Genomic DNA, 12243 nt, shown 5'->3' with positions numbered 1-12243 from the left:
CCAATGTTGTATATCTAAAGGTGACTATCACTCCATCATCAATGAATGTTTTCTTCGAGCGACCAATCCACAACACCCTCCTTGCCATCAAGATATTAGTATGATCTCATACATTAAAACTGCTGTGTGTACCCAACCAATGCGATACCTTATTAATCAGATTTTCCGTGGTTTCACTATTGTGTGTACCCAGACCTGGGACCCCAACCAAGACCACGGTGTAGGGGCAACATTCCCGGGGCAAATCAATTATTGGCAGGCCTCGACTGTTTGGAGTGCTTGGATTGGCTATAATTTGCTTGGGCTCACCTCCTCTAGTATGCTGGTCCCCCCTACCACCTTCACACCTTGTCCAGCAACACATATGAGGTCTGGTGTTACCCTCATGCACCTCGCTTGGGTCCGTCACTTGCATCAAAAACCCTTTCTCTATACACCACTTCTTCTGTTTCCTTCCCTTTACATTTGTGTTAGAAGCTGCCTGTTGTTGCACAGTTGGGGGAGGAGGTATATTGGGTACATATTTATTCAGACATTCTACTTCATTAAATGATTCCTTAGCGCCTGCTAGAACTTTGTCCAGTTTGTCCCAGAACTGTGATATTAAATCAGTCAGCATATCTGTCATACCAGCTTCTGATAATGGCACCTCCACTCTCCGTGTGGGTTTGTGCAATCTTCTTTGTTAGTAGCGGTGGGAGGGCTGTCACACTCTTCTCCCCATCTTGTGTTATAGCGCGTATGTCCAGGGCCTGTGGGTGATCAGACTTAGTTGCCTGTGGACTCCTAACTGGCATGACACCTTCTTCTCCAGTCATGAGTACTGGTGCAGGAAGACCGGTAGAGCCCATAGAGAGTCTCCTCTCGGCTTTGTCAATCTCCTTTGATGGAGCTCCAACTGCTTTTGCAAACAAATTAGTCTATAGTGGCCCGCTTATTGCTATTGCCATGGTCCGTGTGCACAGTCTTTCTCTTCCCCGTTTTAATTTATACTGGGGACTACTGCACTTATAGTAATGTAACAAAAGGCCTCCGCCCAAAAACAGGGACAGAAAAATTTGCAAAGTTCCATATTAGCACTAACCAGTTTTGTCGCTGTTGCACCCTCTCCGAGCTATAATCCAAGTATATGATGTCCTTCAGACTATAGCTACCACGAGGATGTCCTGCCAAGAGGGTAGGCCCAGCGCAGCCCAGTCTCTTCCAGTCTATGACGGGCTAAGACGGGCTGCAGTTTGCCTCCCGCAGTTTTTATGGCGCTCGGCACCTCCACGAAACTTTGCGGCACCTCCTCCTGGGCCAAATGGTGGAGTCAGCACAAGTGTGGTGGTCCCCACAACGGGACTCCTCCCACGGTTTTTTTGGTGCTCGGCGCCTCCACAAAGCTTTGCGGTCCCTCCTTCTGGGCCAAACGGCAGAGTCAGCACAAGTGCGATGGTCTATTATATGCTACAAGAAATTGGAACTTTGCGAGCAAAGGGGCAGACTTTTAACATCAGGTCAGATAACTCAAGAGAGACACAGACCTGGCCATGGGAACTGGGTAAATGAATAGAGGACCTAAAATCTTTGGGGGCAACCGCAAAAGTGACTTTCCTGCACTATTAAAGGTCATGTACTATAATTATGCACAAGAGAGAGCCAGAAGCAGTAGATCAGTTCATCATATGCTTAAAACAGCAGAGAGGATTGTAGAGGAGAGAAGTCTCTAAGCAGTCTGAGATGTTTTGAAGTTTATGCCCTATACTTCGGCTCAAATGCTTGCAGGAGAAATGTCAGTCTGGAAAAAGGAAGGCTTCTCCAGAAATGGAAAGGGGTTGTATTGGGTGGCACTGGGTGGGGAGCATAGGGAGAACAAGCAAAAAATAAAAGTCCTTGTATCACTATTAAACAGAACAGGTGAGGGTCGGCATTTTTTCTTTGAGATAGATTAATGAAAGAGGTAGGAGCCTGCTTGCTCTATGTCGATAATGACATGGAATGTCACGGTTTAAGGGGAAGGTGGAAACAGCGGCTTGTAATGCAATATCTCCAAGAGCATGGCGCTGCACTAATTATAATTCAGGAGACGTATTTGCTGAGAGAAGATTTAGCAATTCTATGCAGGGGGAATAATTGGATCGAACAAGGATTTGGCAAAAATTGCTGTGCAACAGGAGTAGCGATTCTATTAAAGAAGCACATGGGTGTTGACATTTTCAATCAATGTGAAGATTTAGGAGGCAGATGGGTGCTAGTGAAGTTCAGGGCCAAGGGTAAGATATTTACTACGGTTGGTTACTATGGTCCTAATGAGGATGACCTGGATCCCCAGAAGGAAATATTTATAAAAGTGATGTAGTAAAATGTTCCCTTGAATTTGGGTGGAACTTTAATATCCTATTAGATAATATCTTGGGTAGGTCCACTAGAAGGAATGTAGTGAGTCCCACAAAATCCTGTGCTTACTTTACCATTATGATGGATGAATTAGGTCTGTGTGATGTGTAGAGAAGCAAGCCGGGGTGTATTGAGGGGTATACATTTATTTGCAAGAAGCATGGCCACTATTAAAGGTTAGATTATGTCCTAATGGACATGAGAGAGTTGGAGAATGCTAGCAAGTTAGAACACCGTCCCTTTTACCTATCTGACTGTATGTAGAGCTCAAAGTTAGTGCAAAGAAGGGGTTACAGAGATTGAACACTTTTGTTGGAAGAACAAATGTTAGAGGAATTGAAAAGAGGCTCTGCAATATTTTTCGCCTGAAACAACGGGACGGCGGTGATCAAATAGTATGGGATGCATTCAAAGCATATCTAAGGGAGCAGATGATAAGCCTTAATTGTCAGAGAAAGGAGGGAGGAGGACTCTAAATTATATGGGAAGATATGCCCAGGGCAGGAAAACATTCGGGGTCCAGACTAGAGGAGAGGGAAAAGACAGTCAAGAAACACTGCTTACAGGATAGGCAGGAAAGTCTAAAGTCTGTGTTAGAGAGCCATATTAAAAAGAGGCAGGAAGTGAGTATGGTGCAGCTTTATGAGTAGGTGGAAAACTGTTGTAAAACACTGGCATGGAAGGCGAGGGCTTACCGAAGTAGAAATTGTATAACAATAATTTTGGAAAACACTACAGAGAAGGTCTTGAGAAGGTCTTGAAGGTCTTGAGTTTGTCTTAAGATACTGGAGGTGCTTTTCACAGCTTTTGTAGCAACTTGTATCAGAAGAGTGGTAATCCAGTTCTGGTTGAAATGGTGTAGTGGCTAGAAAGCAACAATCTGAGGAAGCTTGGCATCAAAGAACGGTGAGTACTTTGTAAAGAGATAGATGAAGTGGAAATTGATGAGGTTTTAAATATGTCTTCAAAGGTTAAGGCACCAGGATCCGAGGGTCTCCCTATAGAGATATATAAAAGGCTTTGAAGGAGTTAATTGTTCAGGTTTTGAAAGCACCTGTTTATTAATTTTTTGCCAGGGAAGTATTTTTCCCAGAGCCCTGGTGGGATGCCACTATTTGGTTAATTTTGAAACTCAATAAACCCTCATATAGGTGTGAGTCACACCGGCACATATCACCATTAAATTGAGATGATTAAAAGGTTTTTGCGACTATCATGTCAAAGAGATCGGTGAAGGTGATGCATAAACTGGTGCATGATGGCCAAAAAGGGTTTATTCCTGGGAGGTATCTCCATGAGCTTACACATACTCTGGTGGGGGTAATAGACAAGTTCAGAGACCATGCCCCTAGTGGTTATTACAGTAGATACAGTTGAAGCTTTTAACCAAGTGGGATAAATATATAGTTGATTTATGACTCTCAGCAGGTCAGGATACTGGTAAATGATAGTCTGACTGACCATGTGATGATTAGTAGAGGAACAAGATAAGGGTATCCGTTATACCCCCTGCTATTCAATCTGTATACAGAGCCTTTTGCGCAAAGTATTTGGCAGAATAATAGTATAGTTGCCTTCTTTGGTAAGGGGCTAGATAAGAAAGTGGGTCTGTATGCCAATGACCTAATGTTCTATATGTCTGATGCAAATAAAACATACCCTGCAATGCAACAGGAAGTGACCATCTTTGGAAAATTATCAGGATTAGGGGTGGGCGGAATTTGCGAAATTCACTTTTGCAAACTACCGTGAAAATGTAAAAAATCTCCGCAAACACACGGAAATATCGCGAAGACGGGGAAGTTTTTTTCCCGCCCGTTCGCGGTATTTTCTGCATGGTCGCGGCTCGCCAATTTACCCATGCGGTTGCTCACGGGCGTGGCCATCTTGTTTTCACTTGTCTCGAGGTGCATGATCGAGAGAAGAAAGACGTGATCGCGAGACGAATGACGTTACTGCGGGCGTGAACTGTAGTGAGACAGCGCAAATGGCTACCAACAATCCAACATCTCATGGCGAACGCGATCGGATCGGGAAAACTTGTCGGCGAACGCGGGGATTCAGGTAAGGCGATCACGCGCACACGAGAATGCATTTTTTAACAGCGCGAGCAAGCAAAACATTTCCGGTAAATGCAGATTGCGGAAATTTTTACATTTTCGCGCTCTCCGCGGAACGCGAAAATGTCAACTTATCGCAATTTCCACGAGCGGAACGGAATTTTAGCCCAGGCTTAATCGGGATACCAGATGAACTCAGATAAGTTGGAAATAATAGTATGTAATTATTCATGGGATTTTCATGAAAGGAAAGATCCTACTAGGTATTTAGGTATCAGGGTGATAAAAGATCTGGGGAAATTGGTCCAAATTGAATAGAGTCACTAAAGACTGCAAAGGACAGTTGGAGAAGTGAACATATTTGACTCTGACATATTATGGTCATAATAACTTGATCAAGATGATGATTCTGCCTAAGTTCACTTTTTTGTTTGATAATATCCCCATTACTTTCAATAAGCAAGCATTGAAGAAATACCATGGGGAGATCAGTAGCTTTATCTGGAGTCCTAAGGGGTTAGGACATTGTGGAGGAAACTCAGGAGGAAGGTATCAAAGTGAGGCTTGGCCCTCCCGGATCCACAGCTGTAAAGTTGGGCTTTTTAGTTAAAGAACTATAGAGGGTTGATGGTGGAACCTGATTAAAAGCCTAATAGGTATGCTACCGCGGAGCCTGATAGCAAGTATGATGAATATTGCTTTCTTTTGTACAAATTTGGTTTCCAAAGTATTTTAATGAGATCAGGCTGAAAATCCACCCGGCAGCAGTCAGGTTGTGGTTTGATATAAGAACCCATTTTAGGAATCCCATACTATAGCTCACTTGGCCCAATCTGGGACTTCTCATGACAGCAGGAGTGTCTGAAAGCTAAACTATGTAGCACCATCAGAAGGGATATGGTCAAGAGATGGGATGATCTATTAAGTGAAAAGAACCTCTTTCATGGGAGAACTGGAGGAAGAAAACAAGTGGCCATTTCTGTAGGGTCAAGTTCTTTCAGACAACAGCATGGGTTAAACAGCAGGAAGGTTTTAGGGTAGAAAGCTGTCAAATGGAAAAGCGACTGCAAGATACCCAACCTATGAAGAAGGAGATTTCAAAATGGTATGGGAACTTGGTGACTGTGTGACTGTTTGGGAAAAAAGAGTAAATCCACTATTTGATATCTGGAAGCAAGACTTGCCGAATGTGTAGATCGAGAAGTCATGGCAAGTCTCTTTACATTTGGTATAAGCTACTGTGAGATCAACTACCGTAAGATTAAGCAATTTATTTACCCTCCATAGATGCTACTGGACTTTTGCGAGAATGGTAAAACGTAAGAATGTCCTAGATGTGGCTTGAAGGAGGCTAAAGACTTGCATATGTTTGTGGCATGCCCAGTGCTGGCTTTATTTTGCCATGGCATGGGTAAGGTGTTGAACACAATTCTGGCTTGCTAATATGAAGGTAAGCCCTATTTTGATTTTATTTGGTGTGGAATACAGTGCAGTAAAAAGTGTGCATACAAAGCAATGCAGTAAACTGCTTTTTCACCTAATGCTGTTAGCAAGACGAGAATTCTGGAGGAGATGGTTGCATGTGGATACTCCATTGATAAAGGAATGGGTAGTGGCAGTTGCCCAGGAGAACAGGTTGGAGCGGGCAAGTTATTGCAACAAGAGGGAGACAATGTGGGAACCTTTGGAATCATGGCAAATGCATTGTCAGGTGGTTGGAGCCTGATGATTACACCTGTGTTTCTCTGTTTAAAGCGCGAGGGCTACCCATACCACACTATGAGAGAACCTACTTAAAGAAAAGCCAAATTGGGTCAAAACAAACATGACTTAGGCTTTGTTGGTGATATGAGGACAAAAAAATAAGAAAAGAAATGTAATGGTGTGAGTGTCTACTGATGGTGTAGTTATTATTAGACCAAAAAGCCAGGACGACCACTATTTCTATGGAGAAATTCAAAGGACTAGGGGGTGACAATGTCTTATTAGCTCCTCATAGTCTTCCCATGGCATTTGAAGGAAGCAGAACTGATCCAATAGGTTTTTTGGTTAGTACTAAAAGACCTCAAATTAAAGGAAAGATATAGGTGGTGAAGAGGAGTCTCAATGTGCTTGGCTGGTAGCATCATGGGAAATTAAAAATGTTTCTTAGGCCTAAGGTGAAAATGCAGGTGTATTTTTATGGAGGAGTGTTGTTGTAATGAGTGGACCAACATGTATAAAAGTGCTTTAATATCTACACTGGGTAAGATTATGGCGACAATACTGAGATTAAATTGAGTCAATTGTAAGACAGAGGAGATGTGTCAAAACCTTTAAGGACATGTGTGAGCATGGCATTTTAGAGTTTATTGATGTCATTTTACGGTTACCTACAACCATCTTGGCCTGCAAAAGAATCAGGTGAGCTGCAACTCTATATTGGCTTGAGGAGTCTCAATGACATAATTTGGGTAGAAATATATCCTTTGTTCAGGATAGTGAAAGGTAAGGTCAATTGGTTTCTTAAAATCACAGAGTTGTGTTTCATCAGATGGGTTTCAAGTCAAAACATCTTACAGAATTTATAACAACCGATGGTATTTATCTGTTCTGTGGCATGTCATTTGGCTCGCATTCACAGTGGTTTTTCAAAAACATTTGGGATACCATTAGGTGCTTGCTTTCCAGACTATATCCTGATACTTGGAAACGCTGTCAGGAACACAATGGTAGAGGAGGGGAAGAATTGAGAAATCTAGAAGTCAGAGATAATATTCTTAGGAAAAATAGATGTGTCTTCAGCTCTAATGATGTTGAGTATTTCACACATGTGATGTCTGAAAAAGGTATTAAAAGAGCGCCGGATTAAGTTCAGATTATATTAAAGGTACCTTAACTCATCCCAAACTTTTAAAGGGTTTTGGTGAAAAATAACTTCTTTCAGTCACTGTCTTAGAAGGGTGCTGAATGTGTGTGGTTAAAGTAATTGGCAAAACCTTTTCTAGGCTAGCATAAAATGGGCTGATAGAAACGCATGTTGGAGTGTGTGCGGATGCTTAGCGAGGTAGGGTTAACTTAGCGGATGCCTGTGGAGCTGACAGTGGGTTAGCATGGGAAAAACGATCAAAAGAGTATGAAGGGTTTTCATGTAAAATGTACATGATAAATGTCTAAGTTGTGATGATGCAATGTTGCTAATAAATAATAAGTTTTAAAAAAACGTAATGGATGCAGTTAACAACAAGATGGCCTGGTCTCCGAGAACAATGGCACACATAATTATAGCAAAAGCTTCTTTTGTGGTGATGAGCTCTAAAGTTTGTTTATTTTGACTGAATTCAGTCACTGAAAGACAATAGGTGGTTGATAGTGTTTGGAAAGAGGCAGAAATGTAAGCTGTTAGCAACATGGACAGAATAAGATCAAAGTTAGAGGAGAGTAGCAAAAATCTTAATCGCTCGTCAGATGTAGGAGATTAGCTGCATATAAAAGAACGCTTACTAAGAAAAAAATAGCTTATCTAAATTGTTTGATCTTGTCCAGACTCAAGAGTTCAGAGAAAATGTTGTAAAATTCTTGGATAGTGAGTGGTGTCACGTTTGAAAGACTGAGGCAAATCAATGAACTCAAAAAGAGTGGAACATCTCTCACTACATGGAGGCTGCAGTGAAGACTCTCAAGAACCATGAGTTGAATATGAATATATACATCTGGACCAACACGAATTTTGCAGTGCACCTGTTGAGTTTACATGGTGCTTCCAAAATCAAGAGACTGACCAGTTCCACTTTTGTTTATGGGTTTTGTTTAATATTTATTAATTATGGATTATTTGTACTATAAATGTATTTTTTAAGACAGACTATGAAGAGTGTTCTGTAGTAGGCTCGCGGTACTCCATCATGCAGTTTACATCATGTCTGGATGTTCATGTTGGTTGTTAGAACGGCTGCCTCATCATTTCATTCACCTTTTCTTTAAGAAACAACACTAAACCCAAGAGCACTACATTTGTGATACTTCAGATCAGTATTTTGATTGCTGCCACTCTTGATGATCAGCGATCGGGCCCATGCCCAGGGTACGTCATACAGAGGGAGGCACAAAGCTCTCTAGATACGGAGAATGAGGCAGTCTCCCTCCAACACATGTTTAGAATCTCCACCGCCCTTCTCCTTCACATAACCACCCCTCACTTACAAGATGAGGCTGATGGAAAATAGCTGAGCTGTGGGGGAATCAGGTGAGGAAGAGGAGGAGTGGAGAAGTTGTGTTCACAGTCCATTGACTGCTCTGATGTAATCAATCAGAGACTCTCCTCAGAACCATAAAGGAACCTTCTGTTGGCTCATTTTACTCACCAGGAACAGTGAGGAAGACAATGTCAGATGTGACTGTACCCATCATAAGTTACCACTGTAGAGTCGTAAGACTAAGTGTGCTAGGACCCTTGTGGTTCTGGGTGGACTCAACAGAGGTATGTAACTTGCTGGGAGGTGTTAAGGTGTGGTTATTAACAGTTATGACCAAAGAACAGTGTGTGATTGCAGGAGGAGGAATAAAGATGTACAATCCAGAGCTCCATGTGTGCATATTCATTTGCACGCTCCAGGGCTGGGGAGGACACTACAACTAGCTACAAACGTTGGTTCTGTGCCCCGAAGAAACAAGACTGCTCCCACTGGAAGTTTGCAACGTTACAGCATACTCCTTGTGTGTGCCACGTGTGCCCAATTCAATGAGAAGCAGTTCAAGGATAGCGTGTGTGCAATCGAAGCCCCGCTCCAGCCAATATACAGCCCTTGAAGAAGTTGAAGGCTCTGCAGAGGAGCGCATTCGAAAAGCCTTCCAGAAACGTACTTGTAAGGCCAAAAGAAGAGATACTCTGCCACAGCACGACACAGAGCCATCATCAATACAAAAGTGAGATGCTAAAGGCAACCACAAACAGGTATGATGCAAAAAGCCCCAAACTGTGGCAAACATGTACGAGAGATGAAACCGTTACTTACCATCAAGAAAGATGATGGCGTCTTACAACCTCTGATCGAGTGCGATGACCTAAGTACAAGTCAGTGCATGCGGAAGGGACCATCCCAGAAAACAGCTGCAGTCACCTAAACAGCATATACTTTCAATAGCAGTAGAAAAGAGCGCGTGATACGATGCTGCTGTGTTTCTGAAAGTATCACCACCAATTGACACGGCAAAGAAGCAGAATATTTGAACCAGGTGGAGTGCATGGATTGTGACTTTCGATGATTTTGTAGATGCCATAGAGACAGTAGATGATAAGAAAATCATTAAGTATTTGAAGAACCTTGCCGGTGACAGAGTAATAGAAGTGCTGAAGAAAATATGACAAGCTAATGCAGTATCATACCGTCAAATCAAGAAAGCATTGGAAGCCAAGTTCAATCCAATCCTGAATGTCAATGGTGCAGAGACAGAAAATTGAATCAAAAATTTTGATTTACAGAAATATAGAGCTAAACATATTGTGGGTTAGAAATATCGACAGACCAATTCTCGTGGTCAAGAATATCGGATTTAGGTAAGTATTTTCGATGATAAAAATATTGAAGTGTAAAATATTGTTTGCATAAATATAGTTGATAAAAATATCGATTTTTTATTGTTATGCATTTTAGTATATATTTCATATGTATGTGATGTATTTTTTTGTATAAGATTTGTTTGTATTTTTAATATATGTATACTTAGTAGTTAATAATTTTGTTTTATTTGGTGTTTGCGTTTTTAGTTCCATAGCGGGTTGTGGGTTTATAGGGGAAGTAGGGTAGGGTGGGAAGTTTTATATTATTAAATGTATGAAATATGTTTTATTTATTAACATTTGTTTCTTTGAGAGGATATAGGGTTAAATGGGTCAAGTAATTTATTTGTATTTAATTAATAATTGGTTGCTAATTATTTTAATTAGTTAATTGGTAATTAATTATGCTAATTGTGTAATTAATTCGAGGTGTGTGTTGTGGTTTTTATAGGTGTAAAGGGTTGGATGGTTGGGAAGTAACTTATTTTTATTTGATGAATTCATAAGTAGTTGTTAATTAATTGCAATTATTAATTAGTAAATAATTATGGTAATTGTGTAATTAATTTTAGGTGCGTGTTGTGGTGTTTATAGGAGTAAAGGGTGAAAAGTATTTTGTGTTTAATTAATTATTCTATAGTTGTTAATTAATGTTAATTATTTGATATTTCTTTTGTGTAATTGTTTATTTTTGTGTGTGTCATTTTTACTTTTGAAGGGGTAAAAGGTGGGTATTAAATACACTTTTAAATATTTAATTATTAGTTGTTAATGGTAATACATTTTCTTTTAAAAATAATATTTGTGTTAACCTAAATAGGTCTCACTGCTTGGTCACTGAAGGGGATGGCGGGTCTGGGATAGAAAGTAGGTTGGCACCAAAATAAAGTAGCCACCATTAGCGAATCATATAGCTAACAAAAGCTGCCCACATTTTGAAATCAGGAGTTTTGAACTTGTGAAGAAATTATTTAGCTGTTTGCAACGTATGAGAGACTGTTTGCATTTGTGCTTACTGCAGGCAATGTTTGTGGAAATATCGTGGAAATCAATAGTAAAAACCATCCCAGAAGACCATAAAACAGGCCAACAAACAGCCCAAAAAACTGCTTACACACTGACCTTTCAGACCAACCCCTGTGGCACTGCTAGATTGCCCTAAAAGCCTATCTAACCCTAATGAAAGGTTTATTGAAAGAAAATAAATGGGCAGATTCTCAACATTGCAGGAGGGCTATTGTTATTGCTCTGCCTCAAAGGAAACATTTGAGTTTGAATGCACTGAAAATGTACCAAAGAAAGTGTCTATACTGTATGGAGACAAGCTCAGCTTCCAAGATGTGCAGCCTTTGTATTCCCTTCTAAGTAATTTCATTTTTCTTACATAAGTCATTTGTATGAGTGCTTCTTGGTATAGAGTACTAGGAAGGCCGCAGCCTTTAGTATTTGATTCCAAATTCCAAATAAGTCTCAGAAGCCACAAAGCACCTTAAATTCTCCGTCACCTCAGACAGTGAAGAAGGCGAAAGCAATGGCGTACCCACAGCACAGTAACACAGGGGGAAATGCTAGAACCCGAGAAATTATATGGAGCCAGGCAGACTGTATTTTTTCCTTTTACTTCTTGGAATTGTTTTGTACATCCAAACTTCTTCACACTTTTAAAAGATCCTGTGTTTGTATAGCTGCCACAGTGGAAAGGACACATATGGGCAATCACTGGACATCTGCATTTCAGTAACTTATTTGTATAACAATAGGGGTATGCTCTATAAATCAACATAACATGACATGACATAACTTTCGGAGGTTGATCTCAGGCTGTCCTTGTATTTTCTCCTCCAATTTAGTATTTTTTACCTGCTTTTTATTGGAAAGCTCAATATTACATATACCAGAATGTAAAGCAGAAACACTCTAATTATGTACCCTGAGAGGGCTGTAGGTCATGTCCTTGCTGCTTTGAATGGGGATGTGAGGGTGTAGAGCATTTTGAAAGAGCTTTTCTACATTTAGTCCTGGTCCCTTAATATACCTTCCGAAAAATGTTGTTGTCCAGAGATTATCATTTTTGATTTGTGTTTTTGTATCAATAGAGAAGTAATTTAGCTTGGGTAGACATTGCTAATCCAGGCCGACTTTTCCTGGACAATGTTTTAAAAATTGGTTGATCTGTTGCACTGATGATGTAATATTTGAGGAACCATGAGCCCTATATACTTTATTTTGGTGTCAACACGTGGATTTTGGGGGTCAAGTAGTCTT

This window comes from Triturus cristatus, chromosome 3_2, assembly GCF_964204655.1.
Source record: "Triturus cristatus chromosome 3_2, aTriCri1.1, whole genome shotgun sequence".
In the NCBI taxonomy this organism is placed as follows: Eukaryota; Metazoa; Chordata; class Amphibia; order Caudata; family Salamandridae; genus Triturus; species Triturus cristatus.
Note: the sequence above shows the minus strand (reverse complement) of the source record.